This window comes from Oryctolagus cuniculus, chromosome 9, assembly GCF_051225735.1.
Source record: "Oryctolagus cuniculus isolate XC-2025 breed Fujian yellow rabbit chromosome 9, ASM5122573v1, whole genome shotgun sequence".
NCBI lineage: Eukaryota > Metazoa > Chordata > Mammalia > Lagomorpha > Leporidae > Oryctolagus > Oryctolagus cuniculus.
Window position 1 is genome coordinate 120,437,709 of NC_142875.1, and position 21,278 is coordinate 120,458,986.

Consider the following 21,278-nt stretch of genomic DNA (forward strand, 5'->3'; position numbering starts at 1 on the left):
AACGAATAAAAGTCATTTTCTTAGGTTGATGGGTGCGGCAAAGAGTGATGGAGCAGCAGTGAGAAGGGAGTTGGGCAGTGTCCCAAAGACAGGTGTCCTGTGAACTGTTTGTTGTACTAACATCCTGGGGAGGAGGGTAGTACCCTAGGCTAGATTGTCACAGCATCCGTGAAGTTCCTGTGCTGCTATGGAATGATTCCATGCCTCCTGCAGTAGAGTGGAAGTGGCGGTGAACACAGCAAGACCTTCTGCAGTCGTGAGGATGAGTACAATGGATTCCTTGGCGCTGATAACCTCATGCATCCCTTCAAGCTGGTGGCACGTGAAGTGTCCAGAGATGCACAAGAGGGCCAACAGCATTGAGAGTCATAGACCCACATCTTAGGCCTAACAATCACACCAGACTTCGGGAACTTAGACCAACTCCAAGTTGACTTTGGAGAATTGGGAGTGCAAGTTAGAAATTAAATTATTATGGAATAATAAAGAGCATTGCATTTTGCACACCTGTGTTTGTGGCCTACATTTCATACCTTGGATGAAATATTTGTTTTCTTTTCCTCATGACTGAATTCCCATGGATTTATAAGGGGACATAACTTGGAGGTGGATAAAGACTCTTTATAGTTATAATGGCAGCTCACAAAATGTGTATTGTGGAAGGAGTAGACTTGAGCCCACCTGGTCATTAAGTAAGTGCTGCAAACCTTGGCCAAGATGAGGTTTTCCACACTGAGATGTGGAGAGGCCATTCTCCTCCTGAAGCAGGCATTAGACCTGCTAATATTTGCAATTTTTTTATTGAATGGAAAAGTGCAGATAGAATAGTGTCTCCATGAACTTCTGGTCAAAAGAAAATCATGTCCAATCCAGAGTAAACTGATTTGAGGAGCACATTTTAATTGAAGAAGTAACTCCTAAATCTGTTGCTACAGCCACAAATAGAATTTGAAATTGGAATTTTAGGATTCTTCCACTTTGGGGTGTTACACCTTTGTGCTACAAATTTGGGACTGATAGAGGTTTTCTATACACATCATCTTTCTAAATCCCAGAATTTTGTTTTTATATTTAAGATAATATTGAGCTATTTTTTATTTGGTGATTGTTAGAGTAAGTTGGCAAAGCCTCTATTCCCTAAGCCCCTATCATTCATCTGACTCCATACCTAGAAGTGGGACAGCTGGGTCACGTGGTAGATTTATTTTAAGTTTTCTGAGCAATAGTTTCTGAGGAAGTTAGTTTTCTGAGGAGTGTTAGGAGCATTACTGTTCTCCATAGTGACTGTACTAATTTTCATTCCCACTGAAAGTTTTTAAGAGTTTCTTTTCCTCTACATCTTCACCAGCAATTTTTTTGGTCTTTGTTATAATAGACATTCTAAGAAGAGTGAGATGATGATACTTCATGGTGGTTTTGTTCTGTATTCTCTTGACAGTTAATGAAATTGAGCATTCCTAAATTTTTCATTTGTGTGTTTTCTTTGTGGGAATATCTATGCAGATCTCTTGTAGTTTTAAATTGGATTTTTTTTTTACTGTTGAACTGTTTAAATTTCTTATATATTCTGATTAATCCTTTGTCCTGTTCTGTAGGTGGCCTCTTAACTGTGTGGACTATTTCCTTTGCCATGTAGAAGCTTTTTAGTTTGAAATGATCCATTTGTCTAGTTTTGCTGTGCTTTGTGGAAGTTATCAAACAAGATCCTCTTATAGCAATGTCTTAGAATGTTTCCATATGTTTTCTTCTTAGAGTTTCATGTCTTACACTTAGATTGCCCATCCATGTTGAGTTGATTTTGATATAGAATGAGAGATAGGGGTTCAGATTTTAATCTACATGTGGATATCTAGTTTTCCCAGCACCAGTTTTGAAGGGACTTTATTTATCTAGAATGTATTTTTGGACCTTTTGTTGGTAACCGGTTGGCTATAGATGTAAATAGATGGTTTTATTTCTGGGCTCTCTATTCTGCTACATTGGTGTGTATGTGTGTGTGTGTGTGTTTAAGTCACTGCCTTGCCGTATGGTTGTTGCTCCAAAGTATGCTTTGAAATTGCGTCTTGTGCTGCCTTCAGCTTTGTTCTTTTTGTTCAAGATTATTTTAGCTATTTGGAGTATTCAGTGTTTTCATATGAATTTTTGGATTTTTCTCTAGTTCTATGAAGAATGTCGTTGGTATTTTCATGGTGAATCCATTGAACTTGTAAACTGCTTTATAGTATGAACATTTGACAATATTAACACTTCAAATCCACAAATATGGAAGGTCTTAGATTTCTGTGTCCTTTTCAATTTCTTTTGTGAATGATGCAGATTTTCATTGTAAAGGTCTTTGACTTCTTAGGTTAAATTTATTCCTAGGAAATGTTTTAGTAGCTGTGGTAAATGAGATCACTCTTATTTTTCAGTAAGGTAATTATTGGTCCGCAAAAATGCTAATGAATTTTGTATGTTGATTTTTTTTCATAAAATTTTACTAGATTTGTTAATCAGGGTTAATAGCCTTCTGGTGGATCTTTAGATATTTTCTCCATACAGAGAAACAAATAGGGACAATCAACAAATAGGAACAATCAACAAATAGGGACAATTTGGCTGCTTTTTCTATTTGTATGTATTTAATTTTGTTACGTTACTTCGAGTACTATATTGAATAAGAGAAGGGAGAGTGGTTGTTCCTGTCTTACTCCATAACTGAGAGGAAACACTGTTAACCATTCCTCATTGTGTTGTTGACTATGGGTTTGGCATATATAGACTTTGCTATATTGAGATGAAACATTTTTTATACATAATATGTTCAGGGTGTTGAGTTTTATCAAGTGTTTCTTGCAACTTATGAGATGATCATGAGGTTTTACCCTTCATTTTATTGATGTAATATATTAGATTTAGGGGTGAAGGATATTTTTGGTGTGATAAATTTAATTTGGTACTGTTTTGTGGAGAATGTTGGATCTACATTCATCAAGGATGTTGGTTTATAGTTTCTTGTGTCCTTGTATGGGTGTTAATACCAGGATAATGTTGACCTCACAGGAACAGGTTGTGAGAGTTCCCTTCCTTACAGTTTCTACTGTAGTTTGAGAAGAATTGGTTTCCTCCTTAAAAGTTTGGTGAAATCCAACTGCAAAACCATCTAGTCTTGAGATTCTCTTTGTTGGAGAGCTTTTTATTACTAATTTGATTTCATTCTTTGTTATTAATCAGGCTTTCTTGTGTCTTCATGGTTCAATTTTGGCAGGTCAAATGGATTGTCCTATTTGTTAGTATGTTCTTGTTCATTTTGGTTCTTAAGGATGCTTGTATTTCTGTGATGTCAGTTGTAATGCCGCATTTTTAACCTCTGATTTTTATTTATTTGTTTTCTTGGCTAGCCTGGGTAAAGGCTTGTCAGTTTTATTTGTCTTTTCCAAAACCAATTCCTCATTTAATTAATGTTGTGAGGATTTTTTTGATCTTTATTTGATTTGTTTCTAACGTAACCTTTGTTATTTCCTTTTTTTTCTAGATTTGTATTCTTGTTTTCTAAATCTTAGAGACACATCCTGAGGTTACTTATTTGAAATATTTATTTTTTCATGTAGGCACTGCTCGAAACTCTTCCATTAGTAGGGCTTTTGATGCATCCCAAAGATTTTGGTATGTTGTGTTTACATTTTCATTGATTTCAAGAAAGCTTCTTAAAGTTAATTCCTTCATTGATCCATTGGAAATTCAACAGTATGTGTATTTTCCACATATTTGTATAATTTCTAAAGTTTGTCTTGAAGCTTTCTAGTTTTATTTCATTATGGTAATAAAAGATGGACAAAATGATTAAGATTTTTCTGAATTTGTTTAAACATGTTTTGTGGACTAGTATTTGGTCCATTTAAGAGAACATTTCACATGCACATGCTGATTAAGAGATTTTAGATTCTACAGCTAATGAGTGTCAGTTAGGTCCATTTGCTCTATAGTATGGTTCAACTCTGACTTTTGTTAGTTGATTTTATGTCTAAATGATACGTCCGTTGATAAAAGTAGATTGCTGCAGTCCCTCACTGTTATATTGAAGCCTATCTCTCCCATTAGATTGAACAATGTTTTTCTTTTCTTTAATGTAAACCTGGATGTTCCAACAATAGGTACCTATATATTTATAGTTGTTATTTCATGATAGTGAGTTGATTCCTGGATCATTATACAATGAAGTTTTTTTGCAATTTTTCTTATAATGTCTATTTTGTCTGATACAAGAATAACCTGCTCACTTTTAGTTTCCATTTACATGGAATATGTTTTCTGTCCTTTGAGTCTCTGTGCTTGTACTAGCTGCAGTTAATTTCTGATAGGCAGTATATCACTAGGTCTTGTATTTTTATCCTTCAGCTGGTCTGTATCTTAGAATTGAAGAGTTAATCTGTTTATATTGAATGTAATTAATGATAAGTAAATATTTATCCCTGTCATTTGGTAAATTTCTTCTTTTTTTTTTTTTTTTGAATATCCTTTGTTCTATTCCTCCTCTGTTATTGTCTGTCTTCTGGGTTGGTGGCTTATTGCATTAGCAAAGTTTAATTATTTTCTATTTCCTCTCTGTTGTATATCTGTTCCTCCAGTTAATTGTATTTATTCACATGTTTTTGTAGTGGTAACTGCCTACCTTTTGCTTTGGGATGAGGACTCCCTTGGTCATCTTTCGTAAGACTAGTCTGGTAGTTAGGTATTTCCTCATTTTTTTGCTTGTCTTAAAGTGTTTATTTCTGAAGGATAGGTGTGCTGGGTATAGTATTCTTGGCTGGCATTTTTTAAAAAAAGTTTATTTATTTGAAAGGCAGAGAGAGGGAGACAGAGACCTTCGATTTACTGGTTCACTCCCCAAATGGCCACAATGGCTGGAGCTAAGCCAAATCAAAGCCAGGAGCCAAGGGCTTCTTGCAGGTCTCCCACATGGATGCAGGGGCCCATGTATTTGGGCTATATTCTGCTGCTTTGCCAGGCACTTTGGCAGGGAGCTGAATAGGAAGTGGAGCAGCTGGAACATGACAGGTTTCAGCTTTACTTGCTACACCACACCACTGGCTCCTTTTTTGTCTTACACAACCTGAAATATTTCCTTCCATTCTCATCTGTCCTATGATGTTTCCACTGAAAAACTTGCTATTAATTCAATGGGGTTCCCATCAATGTGACTTGGAACTTCCTTCTTGAAATTTTTAGAATTCTCTGTCCTGTACTTTTCAGAGTTTTACTATAATATGCTGTGTTGACTATTGTCGCTCCCCCTCTTCGTGGAGGAGCAACACAGGACCCTGCGCTGTTCTTTCATCTGCTCGGCCCTCCCCGGGTTTGCTGCTGGTTCCTCCTGGGTTGGCTACTATCCCTTCCACCTCCGTGGAAGGGCAGTTCCCCCTGGCCACATTCCCCACTTCCGCAGGGGAGCGGCACACCGCCGGCCGGCTCTCTCGGGGGCTGCACGGGTGTTCCTTCAGCTAGATGTTCCCCTTAGATGTTCCTGGTGCATGCCGTCTCTCTCCTCCTTTATAGTCCTCCTCCACCAATCCTAACTCGGCTGCCCACACGCCGAGTACGCTGCTCTCCAATCAGGAGCAAGTCCTACAGTTTATTGGCTGAACTGGAGGCAGCTGTGCAGAAGCTGTTTTCTTCTCTCCCAGCGCCATGTTGTGGGAGAGCAGATGCATAGAATAAGTCTTAATTCCAGTAACTCAGTCCAGTCTGGGCTGCTCCCCACAGATCCCCCTTTCTTTTTATTTTTTGGTGTTGATATGCGCCTGTCTTCGGTGTCCCGCAGCACACACTCTGCTCTACTTGCTAGAGTTGCCACAGGTTCTTACAAGTCCTATCAATCAGGCAAACCGAATCCGGGTCCTCTCTTCGCCATGTTGTGAGGAGCTTTTTAGGTGCTGATGCGTGCCTGTGTTCGGTGCCCTGCAGCGCATGCTCTACTCTGCCTGCAGGGGCTTACAAGCCCTAACAATCAGGCAAACCGAATCCAAGCCTTCTCATTGCCGTATTGTGGGGGAGACTTATTAGTGTTGGTTCGTGCCTATCTTCGGTGACCTGCAGCTCATACTCTGGTCGAGCTGCCTGCTGGTGCTTACCGCCTTACTAATCAGGCAGACCGAATCCAAGCTCTCTCATCGCTGTGTTGTGGGGAGGCCTTATTGATGTTAATTCGTGCCTGTCTTCGGTGACCTGCGGCGCATAAGCTGCTAGCCGCCCGCAGGTGCTCATCGCCTCACTAATCAGGCAGACCGAATCCAAGCTCTCACATTGCAGTGTTGTAGGGAGGCCTTTCTATTTCTCTATTTCTCTATCTCCGGGCATTCCTATTTCTCCCATTTTACTTCTATCTTCCAGCATTCCTATTTCTCTCACTTTGCTTCTAAACTTCTATTTCTCTTATCCCCGCAGCTTCCCGCTGCCCTCCCCGAGGCTGCTTCTCGGCACCTCGCCCCGCGGCAGCTTCACAGCTCTGCGCGGCTTCCCGGCACCTCGCCCCGCCGGCGGGTTCCCGGCTCTGCGCGCACGCTCCGCGGTCTCCACGCACTTCGCGTCCGCACCACGGCCTCGCGCCAGCCCCGTTCCCTATCTATTCACGCCCCGTGCTCTCTCTGCACGCGGCGGCTTCCGCGAGTAACACAGCGTAGCTTACGTGTCCGCCACTAGCATTCAATCTAAGTTCCCCGGGCTAGCCTGGCGAATTCAACCCAGCATACGTCTCCGCCCCACGGTTTGGCTTCCCGTCCTTTGCTCCCCGGGCTAATCAGACGGATCCCAATCTGGCTTACGTTTCAGCTTCTGGTTTCAACTTTTCGCCCCCTATTCCCGGGCTAACTTGAGAATCCCAAAGTGGCTTTCGTGTCCGCCTTGGCCTGCCCCCCACGGCTTCAATTTCCCTAACATTTTTCTCTACCCGGTATGTTTCCCCAAACTTTCCTCCAATGATATTCCTCCCTCATTTCTCCTGGCCTCTCCCCACAGTCCGTAAACGAGTCTGTTTGTTCTAGCTTTCACTTTCGCTTTCGACCTTAGAGATTTCTCCCAGCTTCCCCCCGTAGTCCGTATCTGAGTCTATGCCTAGGCTTTCAATAGCTTCTTCCGGCACCTTTTTCGTCCGGCTTTTCCCTAGGCTGTTTGCTAGTCTCTCTCTCCGATATTTTCCCTAGGCTGTTTGCTAGTTTCTCTCTCCGATATTTTCCCTAGGCTGTTTGCTAGTTTCTCTCTCCGATATTTTCCCTAGTTCTTCCCGTTTCTTCCCGTTTCTTCCCTCCTAAGTTTGCTATCCGTCCTAGGTTTTCTATCCGAGCTAGGTTTCCTATCCGAGTCACGGCACCATTATGTCGCTCCCCCTCTTTGTGGAGGAACGACACTAAATCCTGCCTAGGCTTCATATCCGAGTCACGGCACCATTATGTCGCTCCCCCTCTTCGTGGAGGAGCAACACAGGACCCTGCGCTGTTCTTTCGTCTGCTCGGCCCTCCCCGGGTTTTCTGCTGGTTCTTCCCGGGTTGGCTACTATCCCTTCCACCTCCGTGGAAGGGCAGTTCCCCCTGGCCACATTCCCCACTTCCGCAGGGGAGCGGCACACCGCCGGCCGGCTTTCTCGGGGGCTGCACGGGTTCCCTTTGATGTTCCCCATAGATGTTCCTGGTGCATGCCGTCTCTCTCCTCCTTTATAGTCCTCCTCCGCCAATCCTAACTCGGCTGCCCACACGCCGAGTACGCTGCTCTCCTCCAATCAGGAGCAAGTCCTACAGTTTATTAGTTGAACTGGAGGCAGCTGTGCGGAAGCTGTTTACTTCTCTCCCAGCGCCATATTGTGGGAGAGCAGATGCATAGAATAAGTCTTAATTCCAGTAACTCAGTCTAGTCCGGTTTGCTCCCCACAACTATCTTCTTTATTCATATGTTTTTAGAGTCCTATGTACTTCTTCTAGCTAGATGTCTATAACTTTGCCAAGATTGGGGAAATTTTCAGCTATCACTTGATTCAATATATTTTCTATGCTGTCCCCTTTTTCTTCACCTTCTGGGACCCCCCAAATTTGAACATTTGTTCATTTAATCATGTCCCAAAGGTTTCAGAAGATACCATCATTCTTTTTGTTGTTTTGGTTTTATATTTTTGGTCTTGTATATTTCAGTAAACCTATGATAAAATCCAGTCATTCTTTTTTATGCTAGATCGAGTCTGTTGTCAACTTTTTTTTTTTTTTGTAAGATTTATTTGTTTGAAAGGCATGGAGGAAAGACAGAGAAGAAGAGAGAGATTCCATGTGCTAGTTCACTCACCACATGGCTGCAAAGGCCTGGGCTGGGTGAAGCCAAAGCCAGAAGCTTCATCCAAGTCTCCCATATAGGTGGCATGGCCCAAGTATTGGGTCAACTTTTGCTACTTTGCTACACACATGAGCAGACAGCTGGGTTGGAAGCCCGGCAGCTGGTACGTGAGTCAGAACCCATATGGGCTGCTGGAATCAAAGGTGGCATCTTAACTCAACGTACTCCAATGCTACCCCCAAAACTTAACTTTTATTTGACTTACTGAGTACTTCATTTCCAGGATTTCTATTTCATTCCTTTTTCAAGATCCATATCTTACTGCTCACTTGCTTGTCTTATGAATTCTTTTCCTTATTTCATTGAACTGTGTGTATTCTCTTATCTCATTGACTTAGAATCTTCCTTTTGAATTCATTATCAAGCATATTGTGAGTATCTTTTTTCTCTGGAGCTGGTTTTCTATAATTCTGTCCCTACATTGATATGGTAAATCGTTTGTCTCTACCACTTTTATATGATGATTTTAAAGATGTATCTCAGGGTGTCAGCTTGGTAGACTATGTTCAGCACCATAGTGTCTCCCTATAGAGTCTTCAGCTGTAATTGATGATTTGGGGTTTGGCAAATATGGATGTGAGGTTGGACAATCCATCTGACTCTGGAGACTCACGTAGAGGCAGGCATACTTTAGTGTCTCAGATATATGTGCTACGCAAAACAGACCTTCTGGTCATGAGAGTCGTAGCCCTTGCAGAATGGAGCATGCTGAATGTCTGCTTGGCGTTCTTGACAATGTGTGTGTGTGAGGCAGTGCATCCGTGCTCAAACTGTTACCGGACAAATGCAGGGTTCTTGTCTTCACGCAAGAAAGAATTCAGGCGTGAGACAGTAGTGGAAAGCAAAAGTAGCAGAATTTATTAGGGTAGGGACATCCGTAAGAACGGATGGGCACCTCTCCAGACAGGACCTAAGAGAGAATGCCCAGTCGCTCGGACTAGGGATGGGGGAGGAGCGAGGTTGCATGTTGAGTGGAGAGATTACACCTGGGCGGCTCAGCAGAGAGGCAGAGGGCTGAGCACGCCATCCGGTTGAGGCCGGGGGTTTTTAAGGAGATGGGTCTCTGTCTTCACACATATCCTCCAGAAACAAAGCATTTTATGGATGTAAATATTAAGAAGCTCCTATCGGACTCCCGGCAAGATGGCGGAATAGGAAGGGAGCACACTGATAGTCTGGGGAGAGATAGTTTAATAAAAGTGGAGATACTGCAGGTTCAAGGAAGAGTAGGGGAGGCAACAGCAGAAGAAACTCTTCCGGAACGCGTGACTCACAGCGGACCTGCGTGGACAGCGTGGGAGCCCACAGTTTGGGACATCAGCGGCAGACTCAACACACCAGTGCTGGAACGCGAGGTGAGCCGAACCTCAATAGCCCGAGACACCGGCAGGCAAGCGGAGAGAGGAGACTAGAGGGAACGACCCCCCGGGGGGGGGGGACTTCACCAAGCTAACTGGAAGAGAGAGAGAGAGAGAAAAAAAAAAAAGGGTGACTAGTACGGACACGGGTTTCTCTCTCTCCGCTCACCTCTCAAGGGCGAGCAAGACAAAGAGCAGGCGCCATCTTGGACATACGTCATAAGCAGAGCGACCTCAGGTCTGCACCGGCCCTGAGCCTAGCAGAAAAACCTGACTCTGGGCGGGGCGAATTAACAGGAGATTAGGAGCTAGTAAATTTGTGGTGCTACTGAACTGAGACTGTGAAAAAAGAGACGGTGGGGGAGAGAACTCACGGAATTCACGTGAGCACTCTCCAGAGACGCTACAATTCCGTAACTTTGGCAACCCAGTGGGAGGCTGAAGGAGAATTTGAGCCCACTCTGAGGGCCGAACAGATTCCCTGTGGGGATCTTGGGAAAGAGCTTGCGATCTCTGGCTCCTGTGGGTATATCATTTGCCTGCTAACTACCTCCAACTTCATTCAGCTGTGCGGAATTACTTCCCTTTTGAATCAAAAAAAAAAAAAAAAAAAAAAAAAAAAAGAAAGACAGAGAGAGAGATTTACCACGCCTAACCTGGGAGTGTCAGCTTTGGCACACCAAACAGAGCTCTCAGGCCACACCCATCTCAAGCCCTAAGGCTCCATCAAAAACAGATAGTCCACTTAATCTAGAGTCATAGTATAACAAGAAAAAGCACCACAGTGAAGAAACCAAATATCTCCAATATGCCAAATAACAAACGCAAAAACCGAGGTAATAAAAACAAGGAAGTCACCATGACGCCCTCAAATGAAAAAGACACCCCAATTCAAGATTATGAAGATGATGACATAGAAGAAATGCAAGAAGCAGATCTCAAAAAATTGATAAGAACATTAAGAAGTTCTCAAAAACAAATTCTGGAACTACACAAATCCTTAATGGACAAGATAGAAAATCTCTCTCGTGAAAATGAAATATTAAGGAGGAATCAAAATGAAACGAAACAACTAGTACAACAGGAAACTGTGATAGTGACTGAAGTGAAGAATTCAATAGATCAAATGAAAAACACAATAGAGAGCCTTACAAACAGAATGGGTGAAGCAGAAGAGAGAATATCGGACTTAGAAGACAGAGAACAGGAAAGGATACAGTCAGACCAAAGAAAAGAAGAGGAAATTAGAAATCTGAAACATATTGTCGGGAATCTTCAGGATGCTATTAAAAAACCCAACATTCGGGTTCTAGGAGTTCCTGAAGGCATGGAGAGGGAGAAAGGATTAGAAGGCCTTTTTAGTGAGATATTAGCAGAAAATTTCCCAGGTTTGGAGAAGGACAGAGAAATCCTAGTACAGGAAGCCCACAGAACCCCTAATAAACACGACCAAAAGAGATCCTCACCACGACACGTTGTAATTAAACTCTCCACAGTGAAACATAAAGAAAAGATCCTAAAATGTGCAAGAGAGAAACGTCAGATTACTCTCAGAGGATCTCCAATCAGACTCACAGCTGACTTCTCATCAGAAACTCTAAAAGCTAGGAGGGAATGGCGAGATATAGCCCAGGTACTAAGAGAGAACAACTGCCAGCCCAGAATATTATATCCTGCAAAGCTATCATTTGTGAATGAAGGTGAAATAAAGACTTTTCATTGCAAACAGAAATTGAAAGAATTTGTTGCCACTCGTCCAGCCCTGCAAAAGATGCTTAAAGATGTGTTACACACAGAAACACAGAAACACGGTCATCAATATGAAAGAAGGTAAAGGAAGGAAACCAAGGAAGGAAACCTCACAGCAAAAGATCACAGGGAATTCAAAGCATATATTAGAACTTATCTTTGGCAAATGGCAGGGCAAAGTTACCACTTATCATTAGTCACTTTGAACGTGAATGGCCTGAACTGTCCAGTTAAAAGACACCAATTGGCTGATTGGGTTAAGGAACAAAACCCATCTATATGCTGCTTACAAGAAACACATCTTTCCAACAAAGATCCATACAGACTGAAAGTGAAAGGCTGGAAAAAGATATACCATGCCAACAGAAATGAAAAAAGAGCGGGCGTAGCCATCTTAATATCGGACAACATAAACTTTACCACAAAAACTGTTAAGAGAGACAAAGAGGGACACTATATCATGATTAAGGGATCAATTCAACAGGAAGATATAACAATTATCAATGTATATGCACCTAACTACAGGGCACCAGTTTATCTAAAAGATTTATTAACGGACTTAAAGGGAGACTTAGACCCCAATACAGTAGTACTGGGGGACTTCAATACTCCACTCTCAGAAATAGACAGATCATCCGGTCAGAAGATCAACAAGGATACAGTAGATTTAAACGACACTATAGCCCAAATGGATCTAACAGATATATACAGAACTTTCAATCCTACAGCTAAAGATTTTACATTCTTCTCAGCAGTACATGGAAGCTTCTCTAGGATTGACCACATACTAGGCCATAAAGCAAGTCTGAGCAAATTCAAAAGAATTAGAATCATACCATGCAGCTTCTCAGACCATAAAGGAATGAAGTTGGAAATTAGTAACTCAGGAATCCCTAGAGCATACGCAAACACATGGAGATTGAACAACATGCTCCTGAATGAACAATGGGTCATAGAAGAAATCAAAAGAGAAATCAAAAACTTTCTGGAAGTAAATGAGGATAACAGCACAACATACCAAAACTTATGGGACACAGCAAAAGCAGTGTTAAGAGGAAAGTTTATATCAATAGGTGCCTACATCAAGAAATTGGAAAGACACCAAATAGATGAGCTTTCAATTCACCTCAAGGATCTAGAAAACCTACAGCAAATCAGACCCAAATCTAGTAGGAGAAGCCAACTTATATTTGATCAAGGATCTAAAACTAATTCCTGGAGCAAGAACAGTCTATTCAATAAATGGTGCTGGGAAAATTGGATTTCCACGTGCAGAATCATGAAGCAAGACCCCTACCTTACACCTTACACAAAAATCCACTCAACATGGATTAAAGACCTAAATCTACGACCTGACACCATCAAGTTACTAGAGAACATTGGAGAAACCCTTCAAGATATTGGCACAGGCAAAGAATTTCTGGAAAAGACCCGGGAGGCACAGGCAGCCAAAGCCAAAATCAACTATTGGGATTGCATCAAATTGAGAAGTTTCTGTGCTGCAAAAGAAACAGTCAGGAGAGTGAAGAGACAACCGACAGAATGGGAAAAAATATTTACAAACTATGCAACAGATAAAGGGTTAATAACCAGAATCTACAAAGAGATCAAGAAACTCCACAAAAACAAAACCAACAACCCACTTAAGAGATGGGCCAAGGACCTCAATAGACATTTTTCAAAAGAGGAAATCCAAATGGCCAACAGGCACATGAAAAAATGTTCAAGGTCATTAGCAATCAGGGAAATGCAAATCAAAACCACAATGAGGTTTCACCTCACCCCGGTTAGAATGGCTCACATGCAGAAATCTACCAACAACAGATGCTGGCGAGGATGTGGGGAAAAAGGGACACTAACCCACTGTTGGTGGGAATGCAAGCTGGTCAAGCCACTATGGAAGTCAGTCTGGAGATTCCTCAGAAACCTGAAGATAACCCTACCGTTCGACCCAGCCATCCCACTCCTTGGAATTTACCCAAAGGAATTTAAATTGGCAAACAAAAAAGCGGTCTGCACCCTAATGTTTATTGCAGCTCAATTCACAATAGCTAAGACCTGGAACCAACCTAAATGCCCATCAACGATAGACTGGATAAAGAAATTATGGGATATGTACTCTTTAGAATACTATACCGCAGTAAGAAACAACGAAATCCAGTCATTTGCAACAAAATGGAGGAATCTGGAACACATCATGCTGAGTGAAATAAGCCAGTCCCAAAGGGACAAATACCATATGTTCTCCCTGATCGGTGACAACTGACTGAACACCAAGAGGGAAACCTGTTGGAGTGAGGTGGACACTATGGGAAATGGTGGCTTGATCAGCATAGTCCTGACTGTTAATGAACAACTTAATACATTATCCCTCTTAGTAGTTTTTTTTTATCTGTTCTACTTAATATGACTGGTTTAGATCTGTAATTGATGCACAGTTATTCTTAAGTGTTGAAAATTAACTGAAATGTGATCCCTGTTGAACATGGTGGTGGGAATGGGAGAGGGAAGAGATGTATAATTTGGGACATGCTCAGGCTGACTTGCCCCAAGTGGTGGAGTTGGAAGCATACCAGGGGATTCCAATTCAATCCCATCGAGGTGGCATGTACCAATGCCATCTCACTGTTCCAGGTGATCAGTTTCAGTTCACAGTTGGTCATGGTGAAGGGACTGGGAGTCAAAGGGAACACATAAACAAGTCTAGTACCTGCTAACGCAAACCGATGGAGTAAATAAAGGGGAGAGTGATCCAACATGGGAAGTGAGATACTCAGCAGACTCATAGAATGGAAGATGTCCTAAATAGCACTCTGGCCTCAGAATCAGCCCTAAAGGCATTCGGAGCTGGCTGAAAAGCTCATGAGAGTATTTCAGGCATGGAAAGCCAAGACACTCTGGCAAAAGATCTCTGCGAGTGAGATCCCAGTGGAAAGAACAGGTCATCAAAGAAGGAGGTACCTTTCTCTGAAGGGAGGAGAGAACCTCCACTTTGACTATGACCTTGTCTAAACAAGATAAGAGTCGGAGAACTCAGAGGGCTTCCATAGCCTTGGAAACTCATGACTGGAGCATAGGGAGATTACTGATGCCATAGACAGGAGTGTCAATTGGTAAAGTCAACAACAGGAGTCACTGTGCACTTACTCCTCATGTAGGATCTCTATCCTTAATGTGCTGTACATTGAGATTTAATGCTATAACGAGTACTCAAACAATATATTTCACTTTGTGTTTCTATGGGGGTGCAAACTGTTGAAATCCTTACTTAATGCATACTAAACTGATCCTCTGTAAAAAAAAAAAAAAAAAAAAAAAAGAAATTATCAATTCCCAACTTGACTCTCACTGGGATTAAACATGACAATAGGTCTGCTCTGATTTCATCATCATTTAAAAAAATCATCTATTATTTTTCACTTTATGTTTCTGTGTGGGAGCAAACTGTTGAAATCCATACTTAATGTATACTAAGCTGATCTTCTGTATATTAAGATAATCGAAAATGAATCATGATGTGAATGGAAGGGGAGAGGGAGTGGGAAAGGGGAGGGTTGTGGATGGGAGGGACGGTATGGGGGGGAAGCCATTGTAATCCATAAGTCGTACTTTGGAAAATTATATGCATTAAATAAAAGTTTAAAAAAAAAAAAAAAAGAAGCTCCTATCTGTTTTCCCTTGAAGGTATCAGACAGGAGGAAGCCTAGCTGGCGCCATCATGGATTCAGAGGAAGGGTGAGCAGGACCCCCTAGAGAATGGGGATCTGGAGCAGGGTATTTGAAATGCAGACACTGGGCTGCATCTGGGAGACTGTGGAAGATTTGTCAGGCAGAAGGGGCAGGGACCCCCACCTGGCAGGTTATCAGGTAGAAGGGGGCAGGGTTGGATGCGAACACGGGGCTGCCCCTGAAACATTATCAGGATGACTTTGAGATGTAGATGCATATGCTGGACGTAGAAGTCTTCTCTTTAGGCCTTTGTCATACACACATAAGCTCATACCTAACTTCCTACCTAACAAAACCAAGCAGAGGTGTGGGCCACGGGCAGACCAGCACAGCAGTGTGTGTGGAGTTGAACATGGAACACACACTCTTGGGCCCAGCAGCATGACTGTGTCCCCAGTATGTCACTCTGCTGCAACAGCCTTGGCTCTAGGAGTTGAGAGGAGACAATCAGAGTTTCTCCTGTGAGGTAAAGCTATAGTGTTGTACAGGGTTGCCCTGTGAGTGGACTCCAAGCTTGTGGCATCTATGGAACTTTCTTGAGGTTGCCAACATCTGTGGCAGTGGGACTCTTCCAATTACTCTTTTCTCTGTAATGAGGAGTACCCCAACGTACAGAATCAGGGTCCTTAAGTTGCTGGTACACTTTGTGCAACTCTCCCTGCTACCATCCCAGGTCTCCATGTTACTTAGAAGGTTTCTGTCTGTTCCTTGCTTGATTCTAGTGCCACTAATCTCAAAATGTAGCTTTGTATTTGTTATTCTGGTTCTTTGTTTTTGGAGGTGAATGATAGACACCTCTGTTTATTAATCTTACCAGTACTCTCACCATCATATTATTACTATTTAATGGGTGTTTTTTTTTTTTTTTAATCAGGATTGGAGAATGAATCTTACTACATTTTATATATTCAGGGAGGATTTGCTCTTTGCTTTATAAAATGTCAAACTGGAAGTTTCTCTCCCTCTCTCTCTCTCTCTCTCTGTCTCCCCCTCTCCTTCTCCTTTTCCCTCTCCCTGCCCCCCACCCCAACAATCTGAAGGCTATGAAGTGTTTAAGCATATAATTTGTTTTAATTTGTGTTTTTCTTACTCCTAAGGTCAAGCATTATTAGCTATTTGATTTCTCTCTTATGAATTACTAATTTTTTCCTCTGTCCATTTTTCTACTGTGTTTAATGTCTTTTTCATAGTTTTTCTCAGGCTCCACTTCTATATTGATTTTGACATATCAAACATTTTGCCCTAATTCATCATAGTTCTTTAGCTCTACCTAAACTAAAATCATTTCCACTTAAATTTATTTTTTCAGCATTTCTAAGTGTAATTTTTAGTGTATGTTGATGATCCAGAAATTATCCTTTTTGTCTAGGTTTTCTCCATTCATTATCATGGTTTTGTAACTCTTAGTGCATTTTTTAAAGTATCTATAATGCCTATTATTGCCCATTTAATTCTGCATTATATTTCATTTTCTTTTTTTCCACTTTTAGAACTTTATCTTATTTATTATTAGTCTTGCCAAAGAAGTCACATTTGATTTTAGTAACACTATTTTTTAAGATTATCTGTTTCATTGATCATTATTCTTATCTTTGTTAGTTCTGCATGATTCTTTGTGCTTATCTGTTGCTCTTTTCCTGGGTTTATTTTGAATTGAATGCATTGCTCATTTGTTTTTATTTTTCTTGGTTTCTGATAAATAGATTTAAAGCTGCAATTTTCAAGTACTGCTTTTGTTGCCCTAAAGTTGTATTTTGGAGTTAGGATGATCTATCAATTTCTGAGGAAGATACGTTAAAATCATGATATGTAAATACTGATAATTTCACCCATAAGCAACCCTTATACCCATATGTCTGCTCTGAAGAAAATGCAGAAGATAGACCTACCTCCATGGAACCCCTATAAGATACTTCTTTGGAGGAGGTAATGTTAAGGTAGCTAGGGCTTTATTAGCCTATGTGTGTATGAGGGACCAAAGAAATGAGCATTTCTGTGTGGTGCAATGAGGAAAGATGTAGAATTAAGCCAGCAAGGGCCAGCACTTTGGAGTAGTAGGCTAAGCCTCCACCTGTGGTGCTGGCAACACACAGGGGCATTGGTTCTTGTCCTGGGTGCCCCACTTCTGATACAGCTCTCTGCTATAGCGTGGGAAGGCAGTGGTAAATAGCCCAAGTGCTTGGGCCCCTGAACTCATGTGGGAGAACTGGAGGAAGCTCCTGGCTCTTAGCTTTGGATTGGCCAGCGCTGGCCATTGCAGCCATATGGGGAGCGAACCAGCACATAGAAGAACTTTGTGTATATGTTTTTCTCTCTCCCTCCCTCCCTCCCTCCTTCCCTCCCTCCCTCCCTCCCTCCCTCCCTCCTTCCCTCTCTCTCTCTCTCTCCCCACTCCCTCCCTTTCCCCCACCCCCTGTAACTCTACTTCTCAAATAAAATCTTTAAAAAAGCCAGCAATTATTTATCTGAAGTATTGCTCTAGTTCAGTAACCTTGTTGGAGGGGGTCCTTTGTGTGGTTGAATTGAGGGAAGAAATGTAGTAACCAACCAGTATTTGCATATTGAAAGTCTTGGCATTGTTAGATAACTTGGTTGGGTGGCTCCCAGCCCTTCCCCTGGGGACATCTTAGGGGGATCTTATCTACCCTTCATCTGTTAGAAAGTTCTGGGAGGAATTCCACACTAGAAAGTCCTCTACCCAGCAGTATCCCAGAAAGGATATTGGGGGAGGTGGGGAGAAATGGAGAACCCATTCCCATATCTAGAAAAATTTCAGTCTGAGTGCAATGGGACTCTTAGTTCTTTACTGAGATACCTGCTTGTTCTGCAACGTGTATTCTCTTTGTTACTGCTTCTTATTAAAATTGACTACCATGCTTACTGATAAAAAATTATCAGATTTATAGTTGGTTAGATAAATTGTGGATGTATTTCTTTGAGGACATATGCTCATGGTGATTCTTCCTTTCATTTTTTAAAAAGATTTATTTCTTTATATGAAAGTCAAAGTTACAGAGGAAGAGAGAGAGAAAGAAAGATAGAGACAGATATCTTCTATTCACTGGTTCACTCCCCAGATGGCAGCAATGGTCAGAGCTGAGCAATGCCAAAACCAGGAGCCAGGAACTCCATCCAGGTCTTTAACATAGGTAGCAGGGGCCCAAACACTTGGGCCATCCTCTGCTGCTATTCCTAGGCCACCAGCAGGGAGCTGGATTGGAAGTGGAAGCAGCCAGAACCGGAACAGCACCATACAGTGATTATTTCTGAATCTGTTTTTTCAACTGTCTGTTATTTTCCGCTCTTAAGCTCATTTTATTGTGTTATATTTTATATATAGTGTTTGCGTTGGTTCTTCCTAATGCCTTGTTTCAACTTCTGGCTTGCAATATTCATTCTTAGCTCCTTGTGACCACATATAAAGATTATTTTAAATTGTACTTTGCGGCCGGCGCCGCGGCTCAATAGGCTAATCCTCCGCCTAGCGGCGCCGGCATACCGGGTTCTAGTCCCGGTTGGGGCGCCGGATTCTGTCCCGGTTGCCCCTCTTCCAGGCCAGCTCTCTGCTGTGGCCAGGGAGTGCAGTGGAGGATGGCCCAGGTGCTTGGGCCCTGCACCCCATGGGAGACCAGGAAAAGCACCTGGCTCCTGGCTCCTGCCATCGGATCAGCGCGGTGCGCCGGCCGCAGCGCGCCGGCCGCGGCGGCCATTGGAGGGTGAACCAACGGCAAAAGGAAGACCTTTCTCTCTGTCTCTCTCTGTCTCTCTCTCTCACTGTCCACTCTGCCTGTCAAAAATAAAAAAAAAAAAAAAATTGTACTTTGTTCTGTTCCTTATGCTTTCTTTGGCATGGATTATTTATCTTGTAGCCTTTACTTTTGAGCTGTAATTCTAAGATGAGTCAATTTTCTACGGAGCTCATATTATTAAGAAGTGTTAGCCTCTTCTGGTGACATACAGATGGTCTCTGACTTCTGATGGTTTAACTTTATGATGATGCAAAAGCAACATACATTTGGTAGAAACTATAATTTTGATCCTGGGCTAACAGAATGTCCTATGATACCCTCTTGTTATACTGGACAATAGCAACTCCTGGTCAACCAAGGTCATTAGGATGAATTCAGTGCTCTACAGTGTACCACGTTGCTATGCTATTCTGCTTGCTAGGTTGGGTATATGAAATACATTTTCAACTTGTGATATTTTAAACTTATGATAGGGTTATCAAGATAGAATCCTATCACAAGTCAAGATGCACCTGTATATGTTTGAGACAAGGGCAAAAGTCAAATCTTAGTTTGTGTCTTTCTTGTGTTTTGGAGTAGAATTTCCTCAGGATTGTGAACCTTTACTTTAGAACTGTTATTTTCTGACAGATGGCTTGCTTGGTTGTAATCAGCTGATCATTTGGAGAATAGTATACCTGGTATACCTGTTGATAGTGGTACCCACCTGGTTCCTTGAAAGTCCAGTCCTACATCACAATCCTGCCTGCTGCTGGGCTGACTGATGTTTTTGATCCTTTGACATGTGTCTGGGCAGACTGTGGCCACTCCTGAAAATCCTCTCCCTCTCATGATCTCATGTATAACTTTGCCAGGTTGTCATTTCCTCCCTAATTTCACGCTGGCCTCTTGTTCATTATATGAATTTCTCAACACATTGCATCTCTCTTCTCTGGAGAGAAAGAGGTAGATAGGAAGAGTATCGGTTATTTACATTGGTTCTGTTTTAACCAGAGAAACACATTTTCAGTCTCAACAGCATGACACCTTCTTCTTTAAGATGCCTCTAATAATGCCACAACTCATTGTAGTGTTTCAGTTTAGCCAGTTTTCCTGAAAACACAAAAATAACCTAACATAGTTCATGGCACAGAGCAGGTGTGCAGTGATACTAGTCTGTTATTATCTTAATTCTTCTGCTTATTTATAGCCACTCTGAGGTAAATATAGGTAGTAACTGCAACATTTGCATTTGATTATGTGATTTGGGAGATAAAGAAATACATTTCAACTTCTAAATTTTCACATGATTGCTCTTTGCATATGGAAATGAGTCAGCAGGCCATGCAACTTGAATTTTTCGGTAACATTATTGATGGACCTTTGCACTATTTTCACATACACTTTGAATATGTGACCTGGGATATATTTGGTGATGACTGTGTAAGGTCATTAACTTCTCCAGGCTGTGTTAATGGAATCAGTCACTGACACTTGGCTTAGATGTGGATTGAAGTCTTAAATTACTTGTTAATGATATTTAGGGTAATTTAAAAATTTCTAAATGTTGTCATTTTTGTATAGTACTTTATTTTTATTATTTAAAATGTTTTTCTTCTAAGATGGAAAGGAGAAGAGAGGAAGAAAGATAATGTCCAAGTAACATCTACTCAGTACCTAGTACTCTGATGTTTTCTGTACATGTTCTCATTTGCTTGTCACAACAAACATACATGACAGGTATTATAATTTCCTTTTTTTTTTCCTTGAAGTCCCTTGCCCAAATCTGAGGCAGGGTAGAAGTAACTTATTTTTCTTCTTCATTTTTTTTTTTCTTTAAAGTTTGCTTGAAAGGCAGAGAGGGGGAGAGGAGGAGGAAGAGGAGAGGGAAGAGGAGAGAAATTTCATCTGCTGATAGCATTCCCCCAGTACCCACAACCGCTAGGACTGGGCCAGGCTGAAGCCTTGAGACCAGGAACTCCAACAGACTCTTTGATGTGGTGGCAGCTACCCAAGTGCTTCAGCCGTTACCTGCTACTTCCCATGGTGCCCATTAGCAGGAAACTGGATTGGGAACAGAAGCAAGATGCAAACCCAGGCGCTCTGATATGTGGCATGGGTGTCCCAAGGGGAATCTGAACCACTGCATCACAGTACCACCCCATCATTTGCATTTCAAGTCAGGAAGTTGTAGCTTCCAGAGGTTGCATGATATGCTGAAGGCCAATGTGCATGAGTGCCAGAGCTGTGATTTCAGTGCAGATCTATCTGCCTTCTGTACCCACACTCTACTAAGGTCTCTAACTTTAACGTATATGTGAACCCAGACTTAGGGACCTGAGGTTCCAGTTTGTTAGAATTT

The 21,278-nt window shown here is 41.9% G+C and overlaps 1 protein-coding gene across 13 annotated transcripts in view; it reads left to right on the top strand.

Moving 5' to 3' along the window:
- Positions 1-21,278, top strand: part of LOC149124742 (uncharacterized) — a 395,906-nt gene that overhangs the window by 150,907 nt on the left and 223,721 nt on the right. The window lies entirely within an intron of this gene.